At 56.5% G+C, this 26,430-nt stretch overlaps 1 long non-coding RNA gene across 1 annotated transcript; it reads left to right on the forward strand.

The window, feature by feature from the left end:
- The first annotated feature begins 20,899 nt into the window (after nt 1-20,899).
- Nucleotides 20,900-25,816, forward strand: LOC144366484 (uncharacterized). Its single transcript, XR_013425542.1, has 3 exons — nt 20,900-21,510; nt 22,188-22,410; nt 22,829-25,816. It is a non-coding gene; the product is annotated as an uncharacterized LOC144366484 (long non-coding RNA).
- The last annotated feature ends 614 nt before the right edge of the window (nt 25,817-26,430 follow it).

Genomic DNA, 26,430 nt, shown 5'->3' on the forward strand with positions numbered 1-26,430 from the left:
GTGGCGGCCGATTTAGACATTAGTATTTGTCACCAGGGCGTGGGGCGGCAGGACTGGGCCAGGGAGGGCTCCTCAAACCTTAAGGTGGAAGTCTGGACCCTGGACCGGCCAGTGCTGCCACACACCCTGCGCCACAGGACCAGGCTGAGATCCGCCAGGCTCCTCCGAGAGCTCGCTGTGCCCGCGGCTGGGTCAGTGCAGCCCCCTGTACTGACGAAGAAGCAGAGGCCGAGGGAGGAGGACAGAGCCAGGAAGGGTCAGCCCAGTGGACAGCCCAGTGGATGTCACCTGCCCCCAGGGGGAGCCTGCCCCAGCGCCCTTCCCCTGCAGGGCCACTCCTCCCCAGGCTCTGTCCCCAGCCTGCACTCTCCCTCATGGCACGCCCACCCCTCTGTGCCACCTCCCATAGCTCCCCTGGGCAGGCGTGTGTGGCCACCATCCATCATCCCTCTGTCCAACGCAGCCACCGTCCATTTCCCAGGAAGTTGCTTGAGAGGAAATGGATGAAAAGAGAAGCAAGCGCCACTGCACCCCGCAGAGAAGCCTAGAGCCCTTCAGTCCCCAGCCGCCTGCCAAGGCCTGCAATGCCCACCTTTATCCCTGAGCTCAGAGGTCTGGGGGGCAGTAGGAAGACATGTGGCCCCCAGGGCCTCCTGAGGTCAGGGCTGGTGATGGTGGCCAGAGCACACTTTCTCCAGGAGATCCACAGGGACTGGGCCACGTAAGGAACCAAAGTCACCAGCACAGACAAGGACATCAGCGGGCCCCGGCCCAGGGAGCAGTGAGCTCAGGAGGCCCTGTGTCAGGCTCCCATGGCAGCTCCCAGTGCCAGCAGGACTTCAGTGTCCGCCAGGTCTCTGCAGACAGGCCATCTGGAGCTCCCGTGTGGATGGGCAGCTCCGGCTCAGATGGCCCCTGGTTCCGGGGTGCACAGAAGGAGGAAGGAGCAGGAAATACCTGGCCTGGAGGCAGGAGGGCAGCCCACCCCAGTTCTGTGAGACAGCCCCTCTCCGAGTTCCAAGGGACAAGTGGCATATTCAAGGAGCCTGGAGCCTGGGCAAGTTTCAGAGCAGATTAAGGGAGATTGCTTTGGATATCTTGGAACAGGGCTCCTTGACCACTGGACAAGGAGCCTCTGGCCATTGTTGGGAGGTGGCCTCGGTGGTGTTTCTGGGCAGGGTTGTAGTGCCAGGCTGTGGCTCTGTGGAATCCCTTGCAGTATTTCCTGTCTTCAGGTGACAGGTGTGACAGTGCCCTGGTTCATCTATCTGCCAGTGTTGACATCGGTGACTCCACCCTGACAACTCTTACAGGACTGCAGGGCAGGGACACAAGGGAGAGGCTGTCCTCAAGCTGAGGCCAGAGGACTTGGAGGAAGGCAGTGTCTCGGGAGCCTGGGAAACTGGGAGCCCCAGCCCCACCCCAGCTTCAGCTGCAAGGGACAGCACAGTGCGGGGGGGGGGGGGGTCCTCCGGGAGAATTTGGGGCAGAAATGAACACATGGGATCATGTGAGAGAGGAGGGAAGGTCAAGGGCCCTGAACCAGGAACAGCCCAGTGGATGTCACCTGCCCCCAGGGGGACCTGAGCCCTTGCTTGGAGCACCCCCTCCCCCACCTGGGGAGCTGAGGGGAGAGCTGGCTGCAGGCTGAGGGCTCTGCCCCTTCCAAGCCCCACCACACAGGCCCCTGCCCCAAAGCCTGCTGGGGCACGGAGTTGGTCTCTGTGGAACAGCTCTCAGAGCCCCAGAACTTTGAGTTCTGGATCCTGTGGGTGGGCTGGGTGTCCTTGGGGCGAGAAGAGAAGGTGCAGTTGGAACCCTCCACTCACTGGTCCATTCCCAGCCAGCAGCCAGGGGTGAGGCAGCAGTGGGTCCTCAAACATCCGCAGCCTATAGCCGCTCAGCAGTCTGCAGGCCCAGGCAGCAGAGAGACCAGCAGGCAGCAGCCAGAAGCAGAGCTCCCCATGAGCCCAGCCCGGGCCCAGGAGGCTCACACCTGCCCACATGGGGAGCGGAGGGCCTCACCATGCACCCAGCAGGGAAAGACAGGGCAGGAAACCCAGCCCTCACCACCAGGCTCCACAGCGCCCCTTGCCTGGCCTAGGATCCCCCAGGGCTGGTGCCCCCTCTGCACTCCTGCCATCTGGGGCAGGGCTCCCCAAATGACAACCCTACCATCCCCTATGGGGGTCCTGCTTCTCAAGTGTGGGTCCCTGTCCCCAAAGGGTATTCCTCCCCTCCCGAGTCCTTTCTCCACCCAAGCCACAGATCAAAGCAAACCCACAGCCCTGGGAGAAGTCAGAGCAGCGGGTGAGCACGGCATGAAGCCCCTAGCAGACCAGGCACCTTCCAGGGCACCCAGAGGCACAGCGCCCCAACAGTGTTGGGCACATGGGGTGGGAAGCCTGCGGGCAGGGTGCACCCCAGCTCAATGCCCAGTCGTTGCCTGGGCTGCTCTGGGAGTTGGGAGGCCAGCAGCAGAGCCAGGAGCTGTCCCCTGTAGCAGCTCAGAGTTATGCAGGCTGGTGACTGCCCTGACCCTGGGGCCCTCAGTGTGCCCTGTCTGGCATGGCCCCCTCTGCAGCCTTCTCCAGTGGATGGCCCAGGGCACCAGCCTTATCTGTCCTGCAAGCCCCTGTGCAAAAAAAATTGGAATAAACGAAGACTTGAAAATGGACATGTAATTTTGCCTTTTGAAGACGTCCGCACTGGTGCATTTGCCTCACCCAGACCCCAGGGCCCTGCAACCCATCCCCCCCCCCATGTCCCTCACCCTCTCCTTGCAGCGGTGTGTGGGGCAGTGTCTCTTTCCCAGGAGCACCCTGCTCTCCGCAGTGACATTTAAGATGAAAAGAAAGGGACAGTCCCTGCTCTAATAGTGTAGCAGGCCTGAAATTAGCATGAGAAAAGGAAACTGTCCTTATCAGGAGGAGTGTGGACGCTGCTCAGCTTCCGTTCCTTTGTCTATTGTCAATAATCACTTACCGTCAGGCCCATAAATGTCATTCTTGGGGTGCTCATAAACAGCCCGTCCCTTTTTAAATTAGCAGGTAGAGATATTTATGGGTTTCTATTAAGGTGAAGATGGGGGAGTTGAGAGCCCGGTGGCCCGGATAAGGGAGAGGTTGGGGAGCTGCAGGAGGCAGGGAGCCTCTGCACCCTCCCTGCACAACTGAGGGCGCCTGGGAGGCTCCACGTGGGGCGGGGCTGTCCAAGGGCAGAGGCCACCCGCTGCTTGAGGGGTTGCATTTCAGTGTGGTCAGGGACTGGGGCACACCCCCACCTACTCCCACCTACTCCCACCTGGGGGCTGGGCCTCAGCTGCTCATCTGAGAGGTGGGCGGAGCCGAGCTGCAGCCGAGCTGCCTTGGGGACAGCAGAAGGGCAGCTCCAGCAGGCAGACTCTGCACGCGTGCAGCGCGCCCGCGCACACACTCACACTCACACATACACACACACACACAGACACACAGACACACGGCCCTCCACGAGCCCAAGGCTCCCTCCTCCTCTCATCCGTGCTCCCCATTACAGCTCAGCCTATCTTCCCCTCCTGCAGGCTTCCTGTCCCCTCAGGACCTCTCTCCTAGTTCGTTCTCCTGCCCGGGGGCCCCACTCCTCCCAGCTCCTCCTCCTCTAGCTCCTCCTCCCCCAGCTCCTCCCACCACTAGCTCCTCCCTCTTCACAGCTCCTCCCTCCTCCTCTTCCTCCCCCCTCAGAGCTCCTCCCCCTTACAGCTCCTCCTCCTAACTCCTTCTTCCTCTTGGATCCTCCTCCTCACAGTTCCTCTCTCCTCATAGCTCCTCCCTCCCCCAGCTCCTCCCTCCTCTAGCTCCTCCATCCTCACAGCTCCCTCCTCCTCACAACTCCTCCTCCAGCTCCTCCTCCTCCAGCTCCTCTTCCTCCAGCTCCCTCTTATTCACAGCTCCTCCTCCTCACAGCTCCTCCCTCCTCCAGCTCCTCCTCTTCACAGCTCCACAATCCTCCAGCTCCTCCTCCTCACAGCTCCCTCTTATTCACAGCTCCTCCTCCTCCAGCTCCTCCTCCTCACAGCTCCCTCTTCTTCACAGCTCCCTCCTCCTCACAACTCCTCCTCCTCACAGCTCCTCCCTCACAGCTCCCTCTTCTTCACAACTTCTCCTCCTCCAGCTCCTCCTCTTCACAGCTCCTCCCTCCTCCAGCTCCTCCTCCTCACAGCCCCTCCCTCCTCACAGCTCCCTCCTCCTCACAGCTCTTCCTCCTCACAGCCCCTCCTCCTCACAGCCCCTCCCTCCTCACAGCTCCTCCTCTTCACAGCCCCTCCCTCCTCACAGCCCCTCCTCCTCACAGCCCCTCCTCCTCACAGCTCCTCCTCCTCACAGCCACTCCTCCTCACAGCTCCTCCTCCTCACAGCCCCTCCTCCTCACAGCCCCTCCCTCCTCACAGCTCCCTCCTCCTCACAGCCCCTCCTCCTCACAGCTCCTCCTCCTCACAGCCCCTCCTCCTCACAGCTCCCTCCTCCTCACAGCCTCTCCTCCTCACAGCTCCTCCTCCTCACAGCCCCTCCCTCCTCACAGCTCCCTCCTCCTCACAGCTCTTCCTCCTCACAGCCCCTCCTCCTCCAGCCCTTCCTCCTCACAGCCCCTCCTCCTCACAGCCCCTCCTCCTCACAGCCCCTCCTCCTCACAGCCCCTCCTCCTCACAGCCCCTCCTCCTCACGGCCCCTCCTCCTCACGGCCCCTCCTCCTCACGGCCCCTCCTCCTCACGGCCCCTCCCTCCTCACAGCCCCTCCTCCTCACAGCTCCCTCCTCCTCCAGCCCTTCCTCCTCACAGCCCCTCCTCCTCACAGCCCCTCCTCCTCACAGCCCCTCCTCCTCACAGCCCCTCCTCCTCACGGCCCCTCCCTCCTCACGGCTCCTCCTCCTCACGGCCCCTCCCTCCTCACGGCCCCTCCTCCTCACAGCTCCTCCTCTTCACAGCTCCCTCCTCCTCACAGCTCTTCCTCCTCACAGCCCCTCCCTCCTCACAGCCCCTCCTCCTCACAGCTCCTCCTCCTCACAGCTCCCTCCTCCTCACAGGCCCTCCTCCTCACAGCCCCTCCTCCTCACAGCCCCTCCTCCTCACAGCCCCTCCTCCTCACAGCCCCTCCTCCTCACGGCCCCTCCCTCCTCACGGCTCCTCCTCCTCACGGCCCCTCCCTCCTCACGGCCCCTCCTCCTCACGGCTCCTCCTCTTCACGGCTCCCTCCTCCTCACAGCTCTTCCTCCTCACAGCCCCTCCCTCCTCACAGCCCCTCCTCCTCACAGCTCCTCCTCCTCACAGCTCCCTCCTCCTCACAGGCCCTCCTCCTCACAGCCCCTCCTCCTCACAGCCCCTCCTCCTCACAGCCCCTCCTCCTCCTCTAGTTCCTCCATCCTCACAGCTTCTCCTCCTCCAGCCCCTCCTCCTCCCCCAGCTCCTCCCTCCTCCTGGCTCCTCCCTCTTCCTCCCTCCTCCTGTCTCCTCCCTCCTCCAGCTCAGCCCCTCACTCCTGACCCAGGCTTGATTCTGTTTCCACTTTCTGGGCAACTTCCTTTCTCTGTTACAGGACCCCAGGCTGCTCCAGAGGCCCCTCTGGTCTGTGATGGCCCTACAGTGGGGCACACTGGCTGGTGTCTGGTAGTGCAGACCCGGGGCTTGTCTTGCATTGTTTCCTGGTCAGCAGGTGCCCTTGTCACCTCCCAGCAGGGTCAGTGAGATACCTCAGGGATCATTGGTCGTGTGGCCCACATGACGTGTGCCAGGGGCCTCCTTGGGCAGGACCTGTGCCCTCAGTGCTCCTTGCCTGGGTGGGTCACTAAGAGCAGCTCCCCAGGCGGAGTCAAGCCCCCTCCTGTGGGGTCTGACATTCTTCTTGCGTCTGGGAGAAAGACTGGCAGAGGGGCTCTGTTTAAAACAGAGGTGGCCTCCAATGCCCCATAGCCCTCATGCTCTCGGACCCTGAGGCCATACCCTGGCCCCTTACCTTGCAGAGGTGGCTCACACAGGCAGGAACAGGAGGTGCCAAGGAGCAAAGGGGTGGCTGTACAGAGGGTGACCCGTGCAGGAGCAGTCTCCCTCAGTGCTGGAGCACCCACGTCCCCTCGCGCTTGTGGCTAGACTCCCCCAGCCGCCACAGTGAGGCCAGTCTGCCTGAGCCCTTGGGTTGCCTTGTCCCTCCCTCCCTGTGGGTCAGCACACTTGACACAGAGGTTAAAAATGTGCAGCGCACACAAGGGGCAGGCAGGACTCACAAAAGTGCCCACAGGGACTTCAAGATGCTGGCCTCCTAAACTGTGACCCTGCACTTGATGACAGTGTCACCAGTAGGGGCACCATGAGGAGGGAAGTCGGGGTCAGAGGTATGCACTCCTGAGGCAGGCACGGAGGACTGGGTAAACGGGGCAGGAGACCTTGGGGACCTCGGAGGCGAGCATGCAGGGTGGGGCATGGGGTAGTGCCATGCGGGCCCGCCCATGTGGGAGCCCAGACACATGGGCCACTCTCAGGTCCCCACCCAGAAATGACTGGCTACCCCTCAGGTCCCAAGCAGCCAATCTCCCTCCTTGCCAGGATGACTAGTGGGAGGACAGAGTGAGGTGGCCACTGGTACCCTAGGGTGGGCCGGCAGAGAGATCAGTCTCTGAGGAACTTGAAGTCCAGAGGCCATCGCATGGCATGGGAGGGGAATGGCCCTGCAAACCCTGGCACACAGGGCCCTCGAACCCCTCTGTGGGGCAGCAGGGCAGCCCGGGTGGAGCCCCGGGGGCACACGCAGGCTGCAGCCCCCTTCCTGGGCCACCGCAGTGCATCTCGCAGCTGGCTCCGCAGCCGACCACATTCCACCTTAAATGGGTTTGATCAGCGCTGCACCGGTGAGCGCATGCTAATATTGGCTCCAATAAAGAGCAAATCAGGACCCAAGTCGACTCGTCTTATCGCACAGTCAGAACTGATGGCTGCAGAAGTCATAAAGATCCCATTTAATCTCGCGCCTATCTATCACGCGGCCGTCTTCATCCTCTTTGTGCCGGGGTAATATGTGCTCATTACGGAAGCAAAACAGATCTGGCATGAATAAACGCGGATGGAGTGCTCACTTGGAACGTGACAGCATGATCAGTGGCGGCCGTAATCGCAGAGAATCGAGGGCTAAATTATTCCATAACCGTGATTTGAGGGGACAGCCCAGAGCACCCCACAGCTGCCTGCGGAGCAGCGACGTGTCCTGATAAAACATCCTTCCCAATTTACGGGGCCGCGCTTGACTAATCTGCCGCGGCGCGCACACTGGCTAATCATGCCATCAGTGCCGGAGAAGGGGCTCAATTGGGACTCAAATGAAAGGAGATTGGAGAACCACCCTCAATTGAAATTACATTTGTAAATGAGCCAGAGTTTTCTGTTCAGACTGTGAACGTTACGGTAAATCTGCCCGAGATGTCGTCAGCAGAGGGGTGGGCGGGTGGCGCGGGGGTGGCTGGGACGCCGCCTGAGGCTGTAGCTGGGAGCCCCGAAGGGGCTGAGGCCCCTGTTCCCAGCTCCCAGGAACTGCCTTGGCCTGAGGGGCAGCTCTGGGAGAGGAGAGACGCCAAGGAGGGGCTTGGGAAGCAGAGCCTGGTCTGCCAGAGCCGGGCCTCAGCTTACCCATCTCTAAAATGGGGAACCAGCAGGGCAGGGCGAGAAGGCAGACATGCCAGAGCCTGTGGGCCTCCCTCTGCCCACCCACCCCTGCACACCTGCCCTGGCCACCTCCTTCTGTCCCTTTTCCTACGGGCTTGTATGTCTCTCTGGTCCTTGTGCCCATCCCACTGCACAGGGTCAGAGCAGGCAGTGTGTAGAGGCCCGTGGGGCTGGGGACAGGAGACCCAGGAGCTGGGCCCAGATCAGTCTGAGAGGTCATGACCCAGGAAGCCACACAAGAGCCTGTGGGGGACACTCCAGGAGGTGACCATCCTGCAGGTTGCCTGGGGACGAAGTGAGCCTGGGCTTGAGGCACACAGGCAGCAATGGGGAGCCTGGGAAAACCTGGGGGCACGGGCAGGGACCTCAGTGACAGACCTGACAGGCCCAGGTGGCAGCGCTGCTCATGCGCCCACCCCCCCACGCCCTTGGCAGTGGGGTAGCGGCCCGTGTCCAGCCACCTCCCCAGGGACACTCGGTGAGGAGACTGCAGGCAGAGGAGGGGAGAACTGCCATGACCCCAGGAAAGGGCCACCTAGGTGGGGTTACTGGGCTGTTTGTCCCCTCCCCAGAGGGTGGCACAATCCCTGCAGTGGGTGGGCAGACCAGGGTGGCAGTGGAGCCCAGCCAGCTGATGTGGCCAGGCCTGTGGCCACAGAGGTCTCTGCCTGCTCTGTGGGGCTCCCTGTGCTGCTGGCTGTGTGGCCCCGCGGCAGCGAGCCGAGTGGCGCATCACTCCTCTTTGGCCTTTATGTAAATCAAGGCCTAATTAGCCCATCGGGCGTTTGTGTAGAATATCATTTTTTTAATTACCAGCCCTGGGCAGGTTTGGCTGCTGCCTGTTGTGGGGCCAATTACCATAAATCCCCCGGTAACAATTAACAGTGCTGGCGCTCGCTGCGAGGATCCGGTGTTATAATTGTGCTCCCCGCTCTTGTTAATTGCCCTATCTGACTCTTTACTTTTTATGCCGCTCATCTGCTCATTACCGCAGCCATTTAATTCAATTAGCGCCTTAATTAGAGGAACAGCCTTGTCCAATGTCGGGGCCTTGTCAGGGAACAGCTTGATGAGCAGAGACAAACAGGCCGAGCTGGCGCCTTGGAGGCAGCAGGGCCTGGGGGCCTGGGGGCCTGGGGGCGGGGGTGGGGCTGCCCAAGAGGCCTTGCCAGCCCCCTTTGACCCTGCCTGTCCTAGGGGTCCCCAGAGGCCACAGGAGCAACCCCCATCCCTGTTCCACAAGTGCCATCCGCCCAGGGCGACCTTCAGGAGGCTCGCAGGTCTGTCCTACCCACCCCCGTGGCAGACACTCCAGGCCCACACCCACCCTGGACGCTCCCCCAGATGGGCACTGTGTCCAGGGTGGTTTTGTTTGGGGCCAGTCCATTGAAATTGCTATTCCCTGCCTATTAATTCTCCTAATTAGAATTAAATGAAGCATGTTAAATTGCTAGATTAACCAATAATTAAGCAGCCATCGCACTAAAACTGAATACCCGTGTGGCGGGCGTCCTCCTCAGCTCCTGTGCCAGGGCCCGGTGGACACAGCCCAAGGTCCTACCCACAGGCAGGTGACTGGTGAGGCTGCAGCCCCGCCCTGCCTGAGCCTGCCCTGGGTGTGAGCACTTCGCGTGCCCACACTTGTGCAGACGTGTAAACGTGTGTGGGAATGCGTTTGGCGGGGAAGCCACACAAGAGCCTGTGGGGGACACTCCAGGAGGTGACCATCCTGCAAGTTGCCTGGGGACGAAGTGAGCCCGGGGTTGAGGCACACAGGCAGCAATGGGGAGCCTGGGAAAACCTGGGGGGCACGGGCAGGGACCTCAGTGACAGACCTGCCAGGCCCAGGTGGCAGCACTGCTCATGCGCCCACCCCCCCACGCCCTTGGCAGCGGGGGCAGCGGCTCAGACTAGGCAAGGAACATGAAAACACCCCCCACTACCCAGGAGGGAAGGGGCAGGCGGAGGGTGCGCTCCAGGTGCCACTGTTACAGCCCCATGCCTAGGCAGGGTGGCCCTTGAGGGGCTGCTCCAGAGGCCCTACGCCCTGGGGCCGGTCCCGCCCAGCTGCCAGCACTGCACCAGCATCTGCAGGGGGCCCCCTGGTGGCCATTCTGGGCCCGGTCTCAGAGTGCCTCACCCCTCCCCTGGAGCACGTCCTCTCTACCCTGCACCCTCTGGAACCCCAGGCCACTTTGTGACAGACCTGAGATCAGCACATCCTCCCTTAGCAGCCAGACATGCCCTCCCTGCGCCCATCCTGTGTCCCAGCTCATGGGTAGGGGGCATTGAGGGACGCCAGTCACTGGCAAACCCAGGCTGGACTCACCAGCAACTTCACAGATGTGTGGCCACAGGCAGGTTGCCCACTTCTCTGTGCCTCGGTTTCCCCTGCCCTCTGAAGGAGAGTGCAGCTGCCTCCAGGGCTGCTGCGAGGTTCGTCATGACGGCCCCCGCCCCCCACCCCGCTGCAGGCTTTCTCACCAGGCCAGGGCACACCTGGTGGTCCCAGCTGGGAGTGCAGGGGGCAGGCCCCCGTGAGCACCCTATGGCAGGTGGTGTGGGGGGGAGTCCTTGTCACTGAGTACATGTGACAGGGAGGGGACAGGCTTTGAGGGGCAGCCCAGGATGGATCCTTTGCTCCCTGGGCTCAGCCCCCACCGGCACTGTGAGCCCCGGACATCCCTCCCCAAGCTGCTGCACCCTGCTGTGCCTGCGGCTGTAAACTTCCTCATAACAGCTGCTCCTGCAGTCAGAAGATATTGACTCTGAGGAGAAACAATGGCACGAATAAAATAAAAATAAAAAAGTTAATTATCCTTTGTGTTTGTAATTTAATTAAAGATGCAGTAAAGTTTTACTGTTTTTCCAGGTGATGATGTTTAGAGCCCCGAAAAGCTATTTGTGCTGGGGAGATTAAAGTGCATTTTAAAATGTTCCCCGAGTACTTTCACATTTGTTGATAGATTTTTAAATTAAACTTTAAATTGTAATCTAAATTACCTCCAACAATTCATGGTCCCTGTAATGAACTCCCACCGTTCCCGCTGTCATCCAGCTATGATGAGTGTGAGCCTGCTCCGCGGCCAGCGCCTGAGGAGCTGGGGCCAAACCAGGAGGCTGTGCACTGGCCAGGCAGGGCGGCAGGAGGCTGTACACCGGCCAGGGGGCCTGGCAGGGCCACCTGCTGAGGTCTCTCTGTTCCTGTTCCAGAGACCCCCGCGGCACCCCCACACCAGGCTCCTCACCAGGAAGAGAAGCAATCCAGCTGGAAGAGGCCAGCCTCACAGCCTCTGGGTGAGGCCAGAGAGCTCTCCCAGCGCCTGCAGCAGCTCAGAGGCAGAGCCTGGCACCGGAGGGAGGTGTCCAAGCCAGGACACAGCAGCCTTGCCCAGGGCATGCAGGACATCCCCCAGGCCTGCACAGAGCCGAAGCCTGGTGTGAGCCAGTTCTTGGACCACAGGGAGGCAGTGGCTGTGCCTCCCTTAGGCAACCAGAGCCACCCAGAGCCACCCAGAACACACCAAGCAGAGACACCTAGAACACACTAAGTAGAACACACCACCCAGAATATACCACCCAGAACACACCAACTGCACACCACCCAGAACACACCACCCAGAGCCACCTAGAACACACCACCCAGAACACACCACCCAGAGCCACCTAGAACACACCATGAAGAACACACCAAGTAGAACACACCACCCAGAGCCACCTAGAACACACCATGAAGAACACACCAAGCAGAACACACCAGAATATACCACCCAGAGACATCTAGAGCACACCAAGCAGAACACACTACCCAGAACACACTACCCAGAACACACCACCCAGAGCCACCTAGAACACACCACCCAGAACACACCACCCAGAGCCACCTAGAACACACCATGAAGAACACACCAAGTAGAACACACCACCCAGAGCCACCTAGAACACACCATGAAGAACACACCAAGCAGAACACACCAAGCAGAACACACCAGAATATACCACCCAGAGACATCTAGAGCACACCAAGCAGAACACACTACCCAGAACACACTACCCAGAACACACCACCCAGAGCCACCTAGAACACACCACCCAGAACACACCACCCAGAGCCACCTAGAATACACCATGAAGAACACACCAAGTAGAACACACCAAGCAGAACACACCAAGCAGAACACACCAGAATATACCACCCAGAGACATCTAGAGCACACCAAGCAGAACACACTACCCAGAACACACCACCCAGAGACACCTAGAACACACCAAGTAGAACACCACCCAGAGACACTTAGAACACACCACCTAGAACACATCACCTAGAACACACCACCCAGAGACACCTAGAACACAGCACCCAGAGCCACCTAGAACACACCATGCAGAACACCACCCAGAGACACCTAGAACACACCAAGTAGAACACCACCCAGAGACACTTAGAACACACCACCTAGAACACACCACCCAGAGACACCTAGAACACACCACCCAAAACACACCACCCAGAGACACCACCCAGAGACACCTAGAACACATCACCCAGAACACACCACCCAGAGACACCTAGAACACATCACCCAGAACACACCACCCAGAGACACCTAGAACACACCAAGTAGAACATACCACCCAGAGACACTTAGAACACACCACCTAGAACACACCACCCAGAGACACCTAGAACACACCACCCAAAACACACCACCCAGAGACACCTAGAACACACCAAGCAGAACATCACACAGAGACAACTAGAACACACCACCCAGAACACACCACCCAGGACACACCACCCAGAGACACCTAGAACACACCACCCAGGACACACCACCCAGAGACACCTAGAACACACCACCCAGAACACACCACCCAGGACACACCACCCAGAACACACCACCCAGAGACACCTAGAACACATCACCCAGAACACACCACCCAGAACACATCACCCAGGACACACCACCTAGAACACACCACCCAGAACACACCACCCAGGACACACCACCCAGAGACACCTAGAACACACCACCCAGAACACACCACCCAGAGACACCTAGAACACATCACCCAGAACACATCACCCAGGACACACCACCCAGAGACACCTAGAACATACCAATCAGAACACACCACCCAGGACACACCACCCAGAGACACCTAGAACACACCACCCAGAACACAGCACCCGGAACACACCACTCAGAGACACCTAGAACACACTACCTAGAACACACCACCCAGAGACACCTAGAACACACCACCCAGAACACACCACCCAGAACACACCACTCAGAGACACCTAGAACACACTACCTAGAACACACCACCCAGAGATACTAGAACACACCACCCAGAACACACCACTCAGAGACACCTAGAACTCACTACCTAGAACACACCACCTAGAGACACCTAGAACACACCACTCAGAGCCACCTAGAACACACCAAGTAGAACACACCACCTAGAACCTACCAAGCAGAACACACCAAGTAAGAACACACCACCCAGAATATACCACCCAGAGACACCCAGAACACACCACCCAATATACACCACCCAGAGCACACCACCAGAATACAAAACTACTTCAAGCCTGCAAACACTCCTAACATTTTCCCAGATGGGTCATTTTTTACTTTGTTGCCTGGATTTCCGTTTCTTATGGTCCTGCACATTGGTAATGTCACTGGCAAAAGTCGTCACCTCAGCAGCCTGGCCGTGTGCCTCCTGAAGGCCTCAGGCAGGAAAATGGCGCAGATGCCAGCCAATCCCAGCCAATGTGGGAGGACACCTGGGGCCATTCTCCAGTGCTTCAGTACCCACGGTCCACTTGATGGCACTGGTGTCCCCGCCATGGGGCAGAGGGGCAGGTGGGAAAGCCACACGAGTGCGTGGCAGCAGGCTGGCAGTGTGTGTGGCGTGTGTGGGTGTGACATCACACAGGGAAGAGAGCAGGAGTCCGCGGAGCCTGCGCCCTCCGCCCATGCAGCCTGCACACAGCACTGCAGCCCACCCAGCAACAGCCCAGGGGAAGCACCTTCATGCAGGCCAGGTTGTGTCCAGGAGTCCAGTGGCCCAGGGTATGCTGGGACCTTGTCTAAAGGACAGTCACTTCTGACATCTCCCCCTCCACGAACAAAGCGCAACACCTGGGGACAGCCCTGGAGGCAGCGACGGCCCCTCTGGGGAATGCCGTAGTGAACTTCCTGTAATGAACCCGTGGAAGGTGACAGTAGAGGAGCTGAGGCCAAACCACGGGAGGCTGTGCACCGGCCAGGGGGCCTGGCAGGGCCACTTGCTGAGGTCTCTCTGTTCCTGTTCCAGAGACCCCCGCGGCACCCCCAAAACCAGGCTCCTCACCAGGGAGAGAAGGCAATCCAGCTGGAAGAGGCCAGCCTCACAGCCTCTGGGTGAGGCCAGAGAGCTCTCCCAGCGCCTGCAGCGGCTCAGAGGCAGAGCCTGGCACAGGAGGGAGGTGTCCAAGCCAGCCCACATGGGGGAAGAGTGGCCCCATCTGCCCTGGTCTCTGCTTCTGACCCCTTCTTCTCAGGGTGGCTCCCAGTGGGCCCCAAAACTGAGCCTCTGCCAGCCATTCCTCCTCTACCAGCACAGCTGCCTCTGGGCCACGGGGTGTGGGAGGCCGGACAAGCTCTTAGCCGGCGACTGCGGCCACGTGGGACCAGGCCCTCGCGTGCCGGGGAGAAGAGCAGAGGGCAGGAAGGCCACACTTGGATGTGGGTGCATCTGCCAGGGCAGTCTTAGCTCCGTGTGGGGCAGAGCCAATGCCATCAACCCACCAGCAGGTGGCCACTGGCCTCGGCCACATCACAGACACTGTGGGCTCTGCGAAGTTCATGCCCACCTCCTCTGGCCACCAGGCCCCTCTGTCCATGGGCTCAGGGCCAGTGCTAGGGTGCCAGGGACTGATGGACATCCACATAGAAAGACGCTGCCACTCCATCCTCCTTCATATGGAGAAAGTGCTCTGCACTAGCCATTCAGCAGGACTAAGCATGACCATCTGTGTCCATTCTGAGAGGTCCCTGCTCATAGCTCTTCCCAGACTCCCTGCCACCAGCCTTCAGATCCCCTTCATCCCAGACCCCTGACCATCCAGCCAGCCAGGTAGGAGCTGCTGCCCTTGGACCTGGCCACGCCGGACACATCCCACTGAGACAGAATGGACAACACAGCATGCTGCTTGCAGCTCTGCCCACAAAAAGGATGTCCCTTCTCCACTGTCCTTCAGGGTCATCCCCGAGTGGTCTGCAGCTGTCCACTTTTAGACCCTAAGGAGCCCCTGTGGGAGGGGGTGCAGGGGTGCCAGAGTCCTGCTGTGAGGGGATCCCGGCGCCTGCCATTCCAATGCATCCCTCTTCTAGGCCTGACCGGCTGCATCTTGAGGGCTCTTTCCATGTTATGGCAGGTTTCGGCCAACCTGCCTTCTAAGTGGGCCACGGAGAGAAGCTCAGGCCCCGGGCACCTGACTCCCACACCTGGTGCTCAGTCCCCCCAAGGATGGCAACGAGGCCGAAGCTTTCTGCACGGGAGAACGGGCACCTGCAGAAGAGGGCTTGGGTTTGCGCCAGCCCGAGGTGTCCTCCATGACCCTTGCTGGTGGCCAAGGCTCCACACCATGGCCCTTCATGGTGGATGACCACCACGGAGTATGCGTTGGCCAGCCAGGGGCCTTACCGCACAGTGCAGACGGGGCTTCAATAGCAGACAGCTGCCTCTCACGGCTCTGCTGGAAGCCCAGGGTCCAGGGGCCGTGGATGTGGTATCTGGTGGGCTCTCTTCCTGGCTCCCTGTGAGCTCGCGGGGCAAAGAGCTCTGGTCTCTCTCCTCACAGAGCACTAGCCCCCTCATGGGGTTCCACCCTCACGGCCTCCTCTGAACCTCATCATCTTGCAAAAGCCCCGGGACTGGACACCATGTAGTTGAGATCAGGGTGCTCACCTGAGCTGTGGAGGGCACAAGCATCAGCCCCCCACCAGGGTCTAACAGATCACAGGTCTGGCAGCGGCTGGCACTGCAGCTTGGCCTTGGTTGTGGGTGGAGGCCACTGTACAGGAGTCTGGGGGAGCCTGCACTGGCTGGGTGCTGGTGCCCAGGGCTGTTGACGCAGGCCTTCAAAGCTGCATGAGGCGCAGGGCCTGGGACAGACCACCGGTCCAAGTGCCCGTCAAACCAGGGAAGCGCTCAGCCTCATGCCTGGTTCACGCAGACTCTAGTGATGGCCAAGGCTCCACACAACGATCCTTCATGGCCACCCCTGTATGTGTGCTGGTCACCCCCAGGGCAGGGCCAGGAAAGCACGCCAGGGCCCCTGTGCAGTGCCCACTGTGTTGCTCCTCCCAGGGCCCTAGCCCATTGTGCCAGGGTCTTCCAGTTACACTCCGGGGGTGCCAAATGAATTCCAGCTGGACTGGCAGGCCGGCGGCCCGCTGTAGCAGTGTCTGCTTAACCTGAGTCCCAAGCAGCTTCTCCTCGGTCTCAGGACCTAGTCAGGGCCTCAGGTCCCCATGAAGGCTTGGAGGGAGACACAGGGGCCTGCAGCCACACAGGTCCCCCTCAAGGGAGCTGCTCCCCTTCGCCGAGGGCCTCCGGTCTGAGAACTCTGCTGGTCGACTCACTCGGGGTCTCTGGGGGCTTGCTCCCGTTCTGACCAAGGAGGATCAGGCAGGATGCCAGCCTCCTCTCACAGGATACTGGGACCTGCAGGGCAGGGCGTGCTGTGTCTGAGTCCCAGCGACCTTCTGATGGGCAGCCACCTGCATCTGGTCACCAAGCGCTGCCCTTGGCTCCTGCTGCCCTGGTGTCCCTCCCTCCCAGCTCAGGGGCCACCGCACCTGGAGGGCAGGCTGAGGTCCCCTTCCAGGAGCTCAGGGCCTCCCCAGCCAGCAGAGACACTAGGAAGCCCATGTGCTAATGAGCAGCCCAGGGCCCCCAGAGCCTCCTAGACCCCCACCAGCCAGGCTGCCCTGCCCTTGCCTTCACGAGGCCAGCCTACTTCCTGGCCATTCCCTTCCCATTTTCCTTCACAGACATTTCCCCCAACACAAGCCCCACCCCTCTGGTCTGCCCCTCGGAGTCCTAGGCTAACTGTAGTGGAACCAAGGGCGTGAGAATGGGGAGTGGGCAGGCCTGCCCACTGCTGGCGGGTGAAGACACACTGCCCCCGGCTCAGCTGTGTCTGGTGAGCAAGAGCCCCACGGGGGTGACCTGAAACAGACCCTGGGGCAGCCAGGCTTGAGCAGTGAAGGATGGCTGGCCACTCCTGAGCTGTACGGATGGCCTGCAGAGGGTCATGAGACAGGGAGGCTGTGAGGGGCCAGGGCGTCCTGCAGGGGAAGGGCAACCACCAAAGGCACCGAGGTCCTAATGCCAGAGCTCAGGACTAAATAGACACTGGAGCCAAGGTGCAGCTGCGACATAGAGGTCAGTGTTCTGGTCAGGAGCCACCAGATATGGGAAAGGACATCTGGGGGACAGCCCTAAGGCCGTGGCTCTGCAGGTCCCCTGGACATTCTGGGCTTACAAAAGTAGCCAACACTTCCCTCCTAAGAGGGTTGTGTAGAAGACCCCCTGGAACCCCCAGGGCAATAGGGGGCCCCAGGAGGTGGCCAGGTCTGGTCTCCAGCTTGCAGGACAATGACCAGCATTAAATCCAGCAGGACCCACCTCTGAGGTGCTGGCTGGAGAGGGAGGAAAGGGATGTCCCCAGGATAGCAGCAAGGAGAGCAACCTGTGTGGCATGATCCAGGGCCAGGCCTGGGCCCTGCTTCCCAAGGTCTTCGAGCACGTCAGCTACATGGCTGCTCATGGCCCAGGAGTCCAGTACCTGGCAGAGACACAGGCCAAACCTACTGCTGAGTGGCTGTTAGGAGCCAAGACAAAGCCATGTTCGATGCTTGGTGCCGTGGCTATGCCTGGCTGTCCTGGGAGGGACTGGAAGGGAGGGGCATGCTGGGAGGCACGTACTGTGGGGACAGACACCCCCAGGATTGTGCTCCAGGGCAGACCCAGAGGACACCTGTCCCCAAGGCTGCACTGGCATCACAAGAAGGTAGGCAGGGCCCTCCTCTGCAGGCCTGGTCAGGGACAGGACCTGTACACCCAGGTCTGACCCTGGGATGAAGGGAGAGCAGGAAGGGTCATGGCTGGAGGCTGCAGAGGACCCAGTGGCCAGAGCTTGCTCTAAGCCTAGCACTCCCCTCTCTACGCTGACCACACATCTGCAGGGCACTACTGCAGGCCCCAAGCTCTGTGGTCACCCTCTGTGCTGCCTGCTGACCCAGCCTCCTCCCCAGAGCCATGCAGGGCCAAGCCAGACCACCAGTGGTGTGCTCAGCACAGGACACGGGCTCTCCTGCTGCGCTGGCTCCTCCACCTGCAGCCAGTGGCTCTCCCCAGTGGCCTTCTCTGGCCAGACGGGCTCTCCTTCCTGCACAGCACTTGGAACTGCACCATCACCTGGCTTTGCTTTTCTGATGGGCGCCAGCTGCACCTCCTGGCTTCCGTCCCTGTCCTCTGGTCCCAGGGCCTGGAGCGGCCCCTGGCTTGCTCGGCCCTGGCTCTTTCTGGGGGTTGCCAGTTCACTCCAGACCCCCCTTTTCTTTTGAGGTTTGTCTTCTTCCAGGTGGTCAGATTATGGTGCTTCCCTGTGTCTTGTACCAACCCCCCGAAGTCCCAGACGTCCGCTGCCAGCCCTGCCCTGGTCTGCCAGTCTTCTGAGGAGAACCCGCCACGTGGGACCATGGCACCATCCATTTCCCACCCTGTAGTTCTCTGGGGGTCTCCTCCAAGAAATTCCTCCCAAGGCCACGAAGAAGTTCCCCAACACGTTTTCCTATCTGCCCACAGTCTCACCATCGTGTCTGAGGCTTTGATCCACATTTGGACTTCCCTCTGTAGGGTGTGAGGTCGGGATTTTTCCTTCTCTTTCCTGCAAGGTAAGCGGATGTCCCCAGGTGTCCCGGTTTCTGTTGCTGCATAAAAGCTGCTCTGACCCCCAATAGCCTCAAACAAGCCCCTCAACCTGATTCTGAGCACTGGGGACGTGGGAAGGGCTTAGCAGGGCTTCCCTTTGTAGGGGGAGAGTGGCTGCTTGTAGCCTCAGCCAGTCATCCTGCTGGACATGCAGATTGGTCAGCCACGTGGCTAGGATGTGGGCCAGTGGCTGGGAGCTTGGCCAGCTGCCGAAACCCATGCCCACCACACGGGTTCCTCAGAGTGCATCCTGATGTCCTGCAACTTCTTGCTCTGTGTCCAGCTACTGTCGGACCTATGACCCAAGAGAGGCAGGAGCTGTGTGACCTGTGCTGCATTTGGTGGTCACCAGGAAGTCCCTAAGGCCAGTGCAAGCCGAGGAGACCCAGATCCAGCTCTCAAACCAGGGTTGAAGCACAGACCTGTTATTTCAATTTTTTTTAGTATTTATTTTTAATTAATCAACTAATTTTTTATACTTTGTTTGACTTATTTATTTTTATGTGGTGCTGAGGATCAAACCCAGGGCCTCGCATGGGCTAAGCGAGCGCTTGCTCTACCGCTGAGCCCCAGCCCCAGCCCTAATTAACTAGTTTTTAATCACTAACATATATGTGGCGTGTATCCATCTGGTGTGCTATTTTGAAATGTGGATTGTGGGACAGCTGCATCAAAGCTGGGTCTGTGCACAGCCCCCCTGTCGTGGGGACCCTGGAAGTCGTTCGTTGGAGGACATACCACATGCCATTACCTGTGGTCCCCAGGCTACGCGACAGGCCTCCTGCCGCCTCCCAGCAGCTGAGTCTGCCTCCTGTGCCAGCATGTTCCCCGCCCTTGGCCCCTGGTGACCACCTGCGGCTCTCTGTTTCCATTAGGCTGAGCGCCCCAGATGCTGCTCCTGGGTGACACCCTGTGCACGTGGCCGTCTGCCCCTGGCTGTCCACTGGGCACAGAGTCCTCCAGGCCACGGGCCTTTGCAAACATGGCTTTTCCTCCCTCCTCCCAACAGTGCTGCCTTCAGCACAGATGCCCCACCCTCTGTCCACCATCTGCTGACTGACCTCTGGGCAGAGTCCAGTGAAGGGGGGCAGGTGTCCCCGACACCGTCTGCATTTCCTCTGAACATGTGCCCAGGAGGGGCATGGCTGGGCTGCGGGGCAGCTCGGGACACCTCTACACCTTTTTCCACCACGGCTGTACAACTTGAGACCCCAAGAGTGTGCAGGGGCACCCCCTCTACCAGCACTTGCTGTCTTTGCCCTTTACTGTCAGTCATGCTGACAGGCCCGAGGCCAGCTTCTGTTGTGACGTCACGATTCCTAGGTGGTTGTCATGTCGAGCATGTCCTCACGTCCCAGTTGGCCTTTTATGTCTTTTTTTGAGAACTTTCTATTTGGCCTTTATTTATTTATTCAATGGGGGTGGATCAGTGGGAAATCCATACCTCCAGCCAATTTTTCCCCCCAACCAATTTTTAAAATTTTATTTTGACACAGAGTCTCACTAAGATGCTGAGGCTGGCCTTCAACTTGTGATCCTCCTGCCTCAGCCTCCCCGAGTCACTGGGATCACAGGTGTTGCCATGAGGCCCAGGTTTGGCCACTTTTTATCAAGTCACTTGTTTTCCTGATGGGGAGCTATTGGGAGCATGCGCCTGTCTTGGTGGCAGTCCTGTGCAGCTGGGGCTGGCAGGAGGGAAGGCCCCTCTGCAGGTCATCTCTTCACTCTGGTTGTGCAGAAGCCCCTTGGTCTGATAAGTCCCTTTCGTCTGTTCTTGCTTTGTTGTTTCAGGGTCATGTCCAAAATATCATAGCCCAGGACGACGCCAGGGAGCTTTGCCCAGACCCGTTTTTCTAAAAAATCATGCATTTTCCAGACATCTCCCCGACATCTCTTTGAAAGACTCACGGCCACTGTCCTACATCAGGTTGCCGTGAGCAGGGGGCCTGCTGGAGGGGTCCGCAGAAGTCCTGGGGGTCGGCTTTCCAGCCCAGGGCCCTCTGTGCCTTTGACTGCAGGGCAATCTCCTTCCTTTTTAAACACGTCTAAGGTGTTGTTCATACTCATCGTAATGTAAATGCTAAAATTAGTCTTGAGTAGCCTTTCTCAAACATCTGTTCTTTGAATCGTCTTTAGGTTGCAGATTGACTCAGGAACTTGCTGGCATGCGCACCATCCAGCTCTCTTTGGCCGATTTGGATCTTTGATCTTCTACATAAGGTCAAGGTTAATTCTGAGGTGCTTTTTGTTTGATGCTATTGTGCCAGGACTCTGTGAGACTCAGACAATCCATTGTCTGCTTTCAGAATACAGTGTTTAGCATTAACTGAGCACTAAGGTCCAATTGTAGCCATTTTAACTCTAGCCCTTCTCTTTGTCCTCCTCAGTTTTGAAATTAGCCAGTTGCATAGATTGTGACCCCGAGTCCCTCCTATCAGAGCAAGGGGCAGCGCTGCATCAGGGATAAATGAGGTGGACGGCCCACCCAGCGGCGCTGGCTAGCCAGGCTGGGTCGCTACTCTTGGGTAGCTGCAGGAGTAACGTCAGCCTTGCTGAGCTGCTTCTGAGCACGTGCCTGATTTCTTCTGGCACCCCAGTATTTCCAACAATCTTGGGGGCTCATTGGGATTTGTCACCCAGGGGACCATGGCGACGCCCTCCTCAGAAGATACACATCCTGCTGCCTTGAGTGACCGCCTCCTTGTCGGGGAGGAAACTTGTGATCCCTGAGCCCACAACAAACTCAAAACCAAAAGTGGATCAGCAACACAGGAAAAGGTCCCAAGCAAGCACCGTGGTGACCAGGCAGCTCCAGGCACAGACCAAGGTAGGAAACCTGCTCTTCAGAGGGAACTCCCTTGGTGGCCGGGACAGTGGGGGGTTGTGTAAGTGTGACTAAGACAAGAAACCTCTGGGGGGCTGGGGGATGGAGCCCCCAAATTGAAAACTCTAGTCTAGAGAAAGAAGTTGCCGGCAGGGAAAACACACCACAGTTCCCGAAAGCCCTCTGGGCCTCATGTAAAATCCTGGAAATCCAGGCTCAGGACCAAAGGGAAAAAGAAACCAAGATGATAAAACACTCCTGCTTCATCTGTCCTCAGGAACCTGCCTCCACGCCTTCAGTGTTTTGGTCAAAGTTCAGGGCAGATGGAGGCTGGATGGAGACTGACAGATGTGTAAATGATAACTGTCCTGATAGGAAGAGACAGATTATGCTCTCTGTAGGAGAAAGGGGCCTATGGTCCTCTTCCCTAATTACTAAAACTGAGAATAAAACTGGTGAGACTCAGAAGGAGAGCAGGGCCCCTTGTCTTCCCTGGGAATATTTCGGAAAAGAACAGAGAGGTACCGGGGCCAGGAGCAGCGGCTGCTGGCCCTCCCCAGCATCGTTTCCTTTCCTACCTCGACTAGGAAGAGAATTAGGCCAACTCCACAGAGCACTTCCCCTTTACCCTGGGAGAGAAGTCTGGGTCCTTTTCTTCCCCATCAACCTTTATCCTGTAGGTGAGGATCTTCCGGGAGGAGGTGAAATCAGATTGATACCCTAACTCGCTCGGAGGTGAAAAATTTGATACGGGAACTGGAGGCTTTGTTAGATGCCCCACGAGGAGTTGCAGACCAATTAGACCCATTCCTCAGGCCCCGACTTTACATCTGGATTGAGTTCATGTCCATGTGCGATGGCCAAACCAGACCTGGTTATGACGTGAAGCACAAAACCACTGTGGTAAGAAACCTGGGCCTGGGGCGGGGTCAGTCCCCCCAGCCTTTCTCCAGGAAGCCTGAGGGACCACGTCCCCACCTTTGGGGGTGGATGACTGCCCTGGGCTCTGACGGCGTCCTCTGGACGTGGGCGATGCCTGGGAGCAGAGCGGGTCCTCCCGTCCGTCTCTGTGAGCACCTTCAGGTTAGAGGCCCTGCACGGGCTTCAGCCTCTAGACGAGGAGAAAAGCCCCAGTGATAGGACGGGCCTAAGACAGGACCTGTGAGTGTCGAGGAAACTGCCGACCGGGGCTCGGAGTCTGGGGCCGGCTCTCCTCTGGGTCCGCTGCGTACGATGAATTCGGAGTTCTCCCCTTGGAGGGCGGCTTGCAGCTTCCCGACGGCCTGCTCCCCGACACATGTTGATAGTTTATCCCTGGCAGCTCAGGAACGTGAGCATCCAGCTGGACACGGTGATGGTGATGAAGGCCACGTGAGGGCCCTGTGAGACGGTTAGAGAGAGGACTGCAAAGGGAACAGGAGGGCGTCCCCGGCTCAGCCAGCGCCAAGGACACACCAGAAAGAGAGGAAGCCCGCAGCATTTCTGAATGGATTGAAAGAACAGGTGAGAAAATATCCTGGATTCCATGTGGTGACCCCTGAGGGCAAGGAAGGTCAACACCACAAGTTATGACTGACGGCTGGCCTGACACTGCTAGAAAACCACAGAAACTAGGAAACTGCAAGGACACCAGCCCAGGGGCTTGTGGAGGGGGCTCAGAGTGGTGGAGAGACACAGAGAAAGAAAAAGTCATGCTCCCTGCCACAGAACAGGTGACCCAAAGAAAAGCAGGCCCTAAAAATCAGGGGCAGGGCTGGGGATGTGGCTCAAGCGGTAGCGCGCTCGCCTGGCATGCGTGCGGCCCGGGTTCGATCCTTAGCACCACATACCAACAGAGATGTTGTGTCCACCGAGAACTAAGAAATAAATATTTAATAAAAGAAAATGTTTAAAAAAAATCAGGGGCAAAAGGGGCCCCACTCGAGACACCCTCGGAGACGACAGACCCAGGGGACACAGCAGGCAATGGAGATGACACATGCTGCACCTGGGGAGCGCCGTTCCAGGCCCGGGGGCGGGAGGGGAACGGAAAGATCCTACGTGCACAAGGCTTCTCTTCCTGAGAACCTTTTCCTGAGGAGCTCTGGACTCCCACTCTGGCCTGACACGGGCGGCCCTGTTCTCCTCTGCTGGAGTCATTAGGCCCCCTGGCTTCCTCGGAAGCTCTGTCTCATTGGAGTGGTGGGCCCAGGTCCATGCTCTGTGTTCCGTGGGTCTTGCTTCGTCCAGCTGGAGGGTCAGCCCTCCATCTGCCCTTCCTGCTGCCTGTATTCAGAGGTCAGTTGCTCAAGGAGAAGGTGTGGAAGGTATGTGTGCATGCATACCTTCGCACCTGTGTGTTCTGTGTTGGGCCTGATGTGTGCTTTTGTCCACATACAAAATCAGCACACAGATAATGGAGGTCCATAAACTTAGTAAAAGAAAATGGATCCAAATTCCTTTTAGTAAAAAAAAAAAAATCCAAATTCCTTTTAGTTCATGTGACTTAAGCCTTTAAGGAAAAGTTCGATTTAAATTGGTTAAATAGATAAGACTAAAGATATCTTTTAAATTACTGACACACAAGCTTTTCTAGGTGGCCAATCATGAAAATGTTAGGTTCCATAAAAATGCTTAAGGTGCAACGTCCATTGCTTTTAAGGATTCTTCTTGGCAGGAATAGCCAACTTAAGGTGTCAACTAGACTTGACTGATACCTTGATATTCATGGGTAAACAGAATGGGATAAACATTTATAATTGTGCTCGTTTGAGGAAATGTCTGATATTTACAGTTAAAATACTAAAACAGCAATGGTTGAATATGAAATCAAGTACTCTTGGCTTGAATGATATGAGACAATATATTTGGGTCTATTAAATGTGTTTTTATAGTTTGTTGGTAAATGAGAAAAGACTGTTTCTGGGTCTTCACTGAAAGCAAGGTTACTAAGAGTCAAAATTCTAACATGTAATTCTATATGCAAAGAATATAAAAGTTCCAGCTGTGTTTTAAAACCCGTGAAACAAAGCATTTTTTACCTTGCTGAAAGGAGTGATTTGTCTAATTCACAAATTTCATAAGTATTTTTTCAGAAAGTAGATTTTAAAAAAGGTCTGAAACTAGAAAAGAGTTGTGAGAAAGTCACGGTGTGGAAATGTATCTTAACATGGAGAATTAGAAGGAACAGTACACTTCAGTCCAAGAGGAAAGGGAAAACCAAGGGGCAGTCACGCTGCGAGGGTCTCAGCGGCAGCAGTAGGGCGTGGGAAGGCCAGTCTCAAGAAGTCCCGAGGGACTAGGGGCCGTAATCAGCACAAAGGTATTCAAGGGTTCTTCCCTAAGGTCAGCTTTAATAAGCCAATTCTCTATGTTCAGAAATAACATGGCTGCTTAAAACATTGATCTGCTCTTATCTATCAGGGTGATTTCTTGTGTCTATTAGGTTTTAATATTTAGGAACACGAAGTCTTAAGGGATTTAGAATTTGTAGCTGTTTTAAAGTCTTCTAAATGATTACTTTGTAACTGGTTAAATAATCAACTGTTGTTTTACATCATTCCAATAGAGTTGACACCCTAAATATATGTGACCAGAGATGTGTTTACATCTAAGACCTGTCTGAGCCTTGTCTAATTATAATTTTGTAAAATGAAAGTTTATGTAGGCTTACAGGCAAAGTAACCAGTAAGTGCTCTTTTATACATTGTAACCAACGTAGAAGGGCCCAGCTGCCATTTGAAGACCTGGCTTCTGTGTGCCTTGACTAAGTTTGGTTTGGACAATCGACACTGTTTCTTAAATTGAGAGATTTAAAGTCACACTTTGACTTTTGTCAGTGTTGCTAACACGCAGACCTGTGGTCATAGTTACCTACAGTGTGGATTTAAATTTTTCTCTAAAAGTTAAATTTAGTTGATATAAGGACACCAGTATAATTGTGATACTAATTATTACTGGCTTTTTTGTATATTAGATATATTCATAGCCTCGAAGTATACAAGTCTTCTAAAATATAAAGCTTAGGATAACTCTTTACCAAGATGGTATATTCCAAACCAAAGTTTCTGTAGTTTTCTCTTCCAGACTTACATGAAAGTGACAATTTAGTTGGGGATCTACTTATGTCATTTGATGTTTTGTAACTAAGTAAAAATAACCTGTCACCAGCATGTGATATATAAAGATTTTGTGTTACTGCATTCATTGGGATGATGAGTTAAGGTATCAGAAGATTCTGATGTACTTAAAGGTTGAAAATGTGAAACGTGGAAACATTTGCCACTTCTTCCACAAAGAAAAAATTAAAAATTCTTTTGTTTGATTCGAATTTCAGGTGTAATTTGCATTGTGTAAACTGATATTCATATCACCTCAGGAAACTATATATAAAAATTTTATAAGATGTTATTTTTAAAAGAGGCAAAGATCAGCTTCAGAAATAAAACATCTAAAATTAGTCAAGAGCTCCATCTCACTTGAGATAAGGCTCTGCCTCTTACCCCACTCTGCGTTAGGAGGGCTCCAAAGTAGGCCAGAATTAAGCACATTTCAAGTTATGCTGGAAGGATAGATTTTTTATTGTAAGGGTTACTGTGGTCTCAAAAATAAACAGACAATCTAATACAAAACTTTAAACTTAAGTAAAGGATTGTATAAATTATAAAATGTATTCAGTATATAAACTCTTTATAAAAGAGTTTCAAAAGAAAGCAAATCTGAAAAGCTCTCTTATGTGATTAAGTTATAAATTTATGGGTCTTTGTTAGGCAAAATAGAAACCAAAGACATATTGGTGTTATTACAGAAATTATGCTTCTTGGTTCAAATCTATTACACAAACTGAAGTGCTTTTGCTTTTATTAACTTCATTTTGTATTTTCCTTTAAAACTTTATAACTGCTACCCATTAATGTATTTGCAGAGTGCCTGCTTCTAAAAAAA

The sequence above is a fragment of the Ictidomys tridecemlineatus genome, chromosome 9 (assembly GCF_052094955.1).
Source record: "Ictidomys tridecemlineatus isolate mIctTri1 chromosome 9, mIctTri1.hap1, whole genome shotgun sequence".
Lineage (NCBI taxonomy): Eukaryota > Metazoa > Chordata > Mammalia > Rodentia > Sciuridae > Ictidomys > Ictidomys tridecemlineatus.